Consider the following 7,556-nt stretch of genomic DNA (forward strand, 5'->3'; position numbering starts at 1 on the left):
AATAAATATCAATTATCTTAATACTTTCGAACAGTTAAGTGTCGAGTGCTATAAACATTTAAATCAAAAACCATATGTTGTACTAAATATATTGATAATAAAATACTTGTTTTGTTTTAAGTAAAAATCAATAAAAAATTAGTCTAACAGTTTTAGTAAAATGTTGTATACTTTATAAAAAAGTTTATAAAAGTTACAACAGATTTAGGCAGTAAATTTATTTAGATTTTAAGTTGACTACTAACTAAATCTTTGAAATGTTTTAAATTTACTTTATATCGTGAGATTCGACTTTCTATTTTTAAGTTTATTTTTGTATAAACACTTGAGTAGCAAGGTATTGTTTTCAGAGAAAAAGTTGTAAAACTTGATTTTAACAGTTTATGGTGTATAGGTGCGACTATCACAAACTTATTTGTTTTTTATCAAACAAAATTTTTCTTTAATTAGAAACTTTTTTGAACGCTTCAAATAAATTAAGTTGTTTTGAAGTACTTCGTGTAAGGTTATTTTCATAAACAAATACAAAAACTTTATAGATAAATACTTAAAGGAAATTACAAATCTAACAGTATAACCCCAGTATAAATTTCAATATTTAAGTATTATATTTTTCTACTAAAATTTTATGTTTATCTTTAAAATTTTCAATAATTTGCATGTTTGTATTTGTTGCACGCTTTAGTTAAGCATTAATATTAAAAAGTAATAAATCATAATAAATTTTTATCATTAAACTATTTGCTTAGCTGTATTAGTGAATGCATATTTTTTGTATATTACACTTTAGTTAAGCATTAACAAAAATAAAGCAATAAATTACAAAATGCTTGTTTTATGTTTGTACAGCTGCATGGTTTATTGTATACTCTTTCGTTTTTGTATAATAAAAATTAAACCAACAAAAGTCATGTTAAAATTTTCTATAACAAGTTTCAATTTTAATTGCATTTATAAACATTAGTCATAAATTGAATATTTCTACACTAAATTAATCAAAGTAGTAGACCTTGACAAAAGATTAAATACATCTTTAGCTAGTGGTTAGTTAATGCATAAGTTAATTTATAAACAAATGTTATTCAAAATAAAACATACCATAAACATATAAGTTATCAAGTAAAGTAAGTAACTCAGTTCACAATAATAAAAAAAGTTTTATCAAACAAACTAGTAACAGAAGTGCTACACAAAGTTCCACATAAAACATCTGTCATTAAATTGCATTGTAAGATTTACCGCCAAAAGTTGTTGTTTAAATTCGAATTACAGTTTGTGTGTACATATTATACACAGTTGTGCAAATTGTTTTAAAGTTTATGAAAAAAATTAAAAAAATTGTAGTTTTAACTTTTTTAGTCTCAGTAAATTTCAAGCTGCAAAAAAAGTCATTTTGAGTTGAAATCAAGTCAGATAAAAATTTTAAATTATAAATTCTGTAAAGCTTTAACGTAAACCATTTTTTTTATGTTTCAAGTTTTAATTAAATAGCAAGTAGTAGTAAAGTTGTTCCTTATTTTAATGATTATTAACAACTAACTTCTATTATAAAGTTTTTATTTTAAAGAACCTAAAAAGTTAAAATAAATCAGTGCTAAAGTAGTATATGAATTAAGATTTTGTACATATATAAGATATTTTGTATATGTATTTATAACCTTCTAAAATATTTATTTGGAAATATTTGTTTACAACATTATTGAAATTACTGAAGTTTAATATTTAATTTAAATTATCAGAAAAATAATTGACAGAAATGTATCAGTTTATTTCGTATTTAATCAAGTAATTAATTTAAAAGAATAAAAACTTTATTAGTATTTCCTTTTTTCAATACCAGGACTTATATCAACATGTTTATATACTTTTTTTTAGTTAACATACTAAAACATATTATTTTTAGTGCATTATTTTGCAGACTTACTGCTTCGATATTAAATACAAGTTTTTATAATTTGATAGATTAAAATAAATTAAACCTATTAATTAAACTTTTATTACTCATTCAAAATAATAGCTTTAAATCAAATCAATTTATTATATTAACGTGCGAATATAAAATAACAAACACTAATTTCACACAAATGTGTGCTATTTCGATATTTAAAAATTCAACAAAAGAACATTAAAAAAAATTTAACTCTAAGGATAAAACATAAAGTTCTAAATGAATAATAAGGTGAAAACTAAAAAAATGTAAAAGTTTTTCAAATATGTTTATTTTAGTTCAAATATTTTTAAACAGCTAAACAATTTAACGATTTAAAGAGAAAACTTAAAAAATAGCTACATTTGCTTTTATTATTAATTAGTTTTACAACGTTTTTTAACGTAAATGTATAAAAATATTAAAACTCTATATTGAAACACAAATGTGTGAAACATAAATATTGTGTGAAAGTTTATCTTGAAAGTCTTAATTGTTTTGACACTGATTAAAACAAATCAAAAAAAATAATTTGTTGTGTTTATCAAAACTTTCCTTTGAAAGATTGTAGTTGTGCAGTTGTTAAAAAAGATAAAATTTTAAAACTTGTTCCATTTTTATTTGTAACTTATAAAAGCTCAATTGTTTATTTTGTGACACAAACATTAATTGATTTTTGTAATAATATGTAAGTTATATAAAAAAGTTTGTATAAAAACAATTTCAAACAACTATTACGTCACAAACGAAACTTTTTCTCATCCGCAGACCACCTGCCCGCATTGTGGCGTCATAAAAGCGCGACAATGATTATGACGTCACAATATAAGCAATAATGTTCGCGTGTCCTCTTTGATTTTTACGAATATTTAGATTAGTGAAAATAAAAGAAAGTTTTTTAGTACTTATATTCTTTGTTATTTATATTTAAAATTGTAAAAATGTTTGTTAGAAAAGATTTTTTTTTTTCAAAACTTCTAAGATATTATCACTAGTAAAATATTTTTTTTTATAATACAATAATTGCTACTAACATTTATTGATGGTACTAAAACATTCAGTTTTAAACTTAAACAACCTTTTGAAATAACATACAAAAAATATTTGCAAGCACGCTATAATTATATCAGTAATGATTTTTTATTGTTTTTAAATCTCAATATTATTTAATATTGTGTAAAATATATCGAACTTCAGATTTTTAAAAGATAAATTGAACTACAATATTTTAGTTCAATATTAAATAAACAGCAAAAAATAGTGACAAGCTGTAATGTATGGCTATTTATTGCTTCGTAATTAACGTAACGTAATAATTATTATTTTCATCTTCATTGAGTAGCCAAAAATAGTGAAAAACTTTTTATGTTTAAATTAGTTTGTTTTAAAAGTTCTGATTAAATTTTCCGTTTAAACATTTTTATTTTATACATATGATTGCCTAAATATTTGTATGTCTCATGTTTTTACAACAACTATAACTTTTCTTTTGATCCAAAAAAAAATCTTTTGAACACAACATAAAACATTTTTTTAAGTATTAAATTAAAATTAAATGAGAAATTTTTCAATTAAAATGTCAGTAATTTGTTTACAGAAAACAAACCTTAGAATTTTCAATTTATTGTGCAATTGTTCAAAGTCATTTTTTTAATGTTACAGCTTGCTTTAATCTAAGAAAACATTAGCTTCAATAATTTCTAAGATTTTGATCATGCTAAAAATATAATAAATTTGTAGGACTTTAAGTTATACGAACATACTAAGTGACCAACATTGGAAAAACAGCTCAAACACTTATTCTTTAGCGCTAACATGTGGTGAGACTTATATATTTTTGTTTATTCTCTCGATCAAGTTAACTTTGTTTATACAATTTTTTTAAGTCTAATCAATATGCAAGTAATTTTTAATGTATCTCAAAACATGTAAATAATTTTTGTTTCTTAAACTTACAAAAGTAAACAAATGAAGTGAAACATTATGAAAAGTATGGTATAAAATGTTTATATAAATATGATACAAATAAGCGTATTAAATTAAGTTAAACTATTATTTTTTATTTAATTTTTTTGAAGACAAAAAAACACAATAATAGTTTACTTTAAAAAAACCCAATCAAGTTTCAATTTAAAAGTTTTTTTTGTATAGAAAAGCTAATTAGTACTTAGCCTGAAAAACCGCACTTGAAAGATATAAGTTCCTTAAATGTAAGTATTACTGTAAACAAATTAATACTTTTTAGCAATTATAACCATATGACAGCAACTTTTCAAAATACTTATTTTTTAACAATATTCATGTTAAGTTTTATACTTAGGCGTGTCGTTACAAAAAAAACATATGCTTTTCCAAATATATGTTGCTGTAAAGTTTAATAAATATCTTATTTAATAGTTTCATGAATATTACATATTTATGTTAAGAAAAAGTAGTTTAAGTATGAATGTTTTAAGATTTCGTACTAAAAAATTTACAGAATTTTGTTTTGTTTTATATATTTAACTTAAAAAATACATAATGTTTACAAATAAGATTTTTAAAAGATAATAATTAAAATTTTTTGAGAACAACATTAAATTCTGTTAAATAGGTTGACTAACTTTATATTTTACAAGAGCATCATTAAATTCTTTTAACTAGTTTTAATAACTTTATATTTTTTAGAGCAACGTCAAATTCTGCAAAATAGTTTGACTAATTTTATATTTTCTAAGAGCAACATTAAGTTCTGCAAACTAGTTTGACTAACTTTATGTTTCACAAGAACAACATTAAGTTCTGCAAAATAGTTTGACTAAATTTATATTTTTAAAGAACAACATTAAATTCTGTTAAATAGTTTGACTAAATTTTTCATCATAAAAAATGTTCCAACAGTTTTACAAACCTGAATTAAAAGTTTTTCAAAGTGAAAATTGACAGATTTTCTGCAAAAGATTTCTTCATACAACATCTGCCAACTAAACTGCATGAAGTAAATATTTTTCGCGCGAAAATTATTCAAAACAGAATGATAACTTATTTTTAAAAGCATAATTTTCTCGGGTGTTTTGAAGTTCAATAAACGGGCTTTCAATTTAATTAAAATAAAGATAAAAGTATTTCAGATAAATAGTTATTATAGTTTTTTTTGAGTTTAATAAACAACTAAAACCGACAATTTTTCTTTAATAATTTGGACTGATAAATAAATTAGTCATTTTTAATTAAAGATTCAATTAATATCAAATTGTAAATTTTGTGCAACTCCTTATAGTCTATTGACTGTCTTAAATTACTGTCTCTTGATATGAAAAATAGTTATTCAATCCGATTTACTGCACAGCTGATGATGATTGGTGAAAAATGTATCAAAAAATAATATATATATATAAAGGTTATAAAATAATTTGTTTAATATTCAAAACATTTTTAGTTCATCGTTTTAATCAATTCTTTATTAAATTGTGATCTGCTCACACTAAAATGAAAAATTAAATAGTACAAATCAAAATTTCATATTAATTTAAATTAAGTAAATTTTATCCTTAAATTATAAATGCATATTATTTTTTAGTTTAAAAAGTTTGTTTTAATTAGATGTTTACTTTGGTTAAAGTTTTTGTAAATGCGGTTATTTAATTTCAAAATAAATTGTTAGCAAGTCATATGATTAATACCTTACATATTTGTTGTTGAACAACGTTGAATTTTTAGTTAAATAATAGTTTAGTTTGTTGTTTGTAATTAATTATTGTGTGAATAAATTTTTAGTGGGTCTTAAACGATTACGCTAAAACAATTATCTGTCACGAAAGCTATTTTAAAGATTTATAGGCTTATTTTTAGTATTAATTAGTTTTACAACCTTCTTAACGCAAATATAAACAAGCGTAAACACTTTTCGTTTAAATTAAAATGTGAGAAAACTCAATTCGATGTGAAAGTTTACCTTGAAAGTCTTTATTGTTTTGACACTGATTAAAACAACTCAAAATTGTTTAATTCAATTAAACTATCCTTCAACAGTTATATTCTATTTGAATATTTTAATAGTTTACAAGGAATAAGTTCATTAAAAAGCAAAACACTGTTTTATTGTTTATTTTCAACTAAGTTTGTTTATTTTTTTTTATTCGTTTTCCAAGTAAAACACTCACATATAAACAATTTTAATTAAAACAAAGCCATAAAACACCAAAACTTTTTCCCATCCGCTTATCACCTGGCTACACTGTCACGTCATTGTACAAAAAGTTTACGCGCGAAAATCATTATGACATCATAATCAAAAGACTTCAGCTCGCGTGGCACTCTTTATTTTTGTCCTTAATTAAATATTAAACAAGATTACTCTAATATCAGGAAGGATTCGTGGTTATTTAAAGCGCTTAAAATTGTTTATTAATAATTTAAATATAATTTTTGTAGCTTCTTGTTTCGTGCAAAATGTTTTTATTTTCTCTAAACTTTAAAAAAAAAATATTAAAATAACCGAGTCAAGTAATTTGATATTCATTTATAATAACAAAAATTGTTTTTTATACTTTTCAAAAAAAAATAACTTTTATAAATATTCATTCTATTTAGTACTTAGTAAAATAAATCACAAGTACTTCCCTATTTTGAAATAATTACTCGTTTTCTCGAAACTAAATAAATAATAACTCGAAAATATAAAAATTGATTTTAGTATTAGATACTTTTTGATTTAAAACTATTTTACATTTTTTTTTAATTAACCTAAAAAACTAAATGAAAAATGTATGTGATCAAAATATTGAATTTATACCAAAAAAATTTGTCTTATTCAAACATTTTTAAATTAGACTTTTTTTGTCAATTAAGTTTTAACAAATAATTTCTAACATCTTGCTAGGTAAACTTTTATTTTAGTTTTTTTTTCAATAATAATTCAAACATTTTTTCTTATCTGCGTTAAAAATCGCAATGGCGTACAAAACATCAAAGAAATATTTCAAGTATTAAATTAAACTCACAGAGAAAATTGTTCAATTAAATTGTCAATAATTTGTTTTTACAAAACTAAAGGTATAGAACTTGTTAAGTAAAAAAAATTGCGCACTTTTTGTATACATTCAGCACAATAATTTTGAAATAAATGTTTTTATGAGTAATTTAATTTTTGTAAGTTCTTATCTTGAAAATTTGAAGATTTTTGGCTCTGATTAAAACACTGATTGTTTTATAATTTATTATAATGTACTTGAAAATTTAGAAACTTTTTATTAAGAAAGATCGTTTAGCAAAGTAGGCAGAATAGATTTTATTTTTTATATTAAAACTTTAAAAAACTGTTTTTTTTTCTTCTAAAAATTGTGTTTATGCAAAACTTTGTATAAGCAACAACTTAAATTGACTGCAATCGAAACTTTTTCTCATCCGTAAACCACCTGCCTATATTGTGACGTCATAAATACGCGCAGCAATCGTTGTGGCATTACAATCAAAATATTTAAATCCGCGTGATTCAAATTAAATTATTTAATAAGATTAGATGACAGGAAGAATTGATCATTGTATAAACACTAAAGAAAAAATATAAATAAAATGTAACAAAATGTATATATGTAGACAAACACTTAAGATTCTTTTGTTATGTTTGCTGAAAAATTTCATCAAGTCT

This window comes from Thalia democratica, chromosome 5 (assembly GCF_965202585.1).
Source record: "Thalia democratica chromosome 5, ktThaDemo2.hap1.1, whole genome shotgun sequence".
NCBI classification, from domain to species: domain Eukaryota; kingdom Metazoa; phylum Chordata; class Thaliacea; order Salpida; family Salpidae; genus Thalia; species Thalia democratica.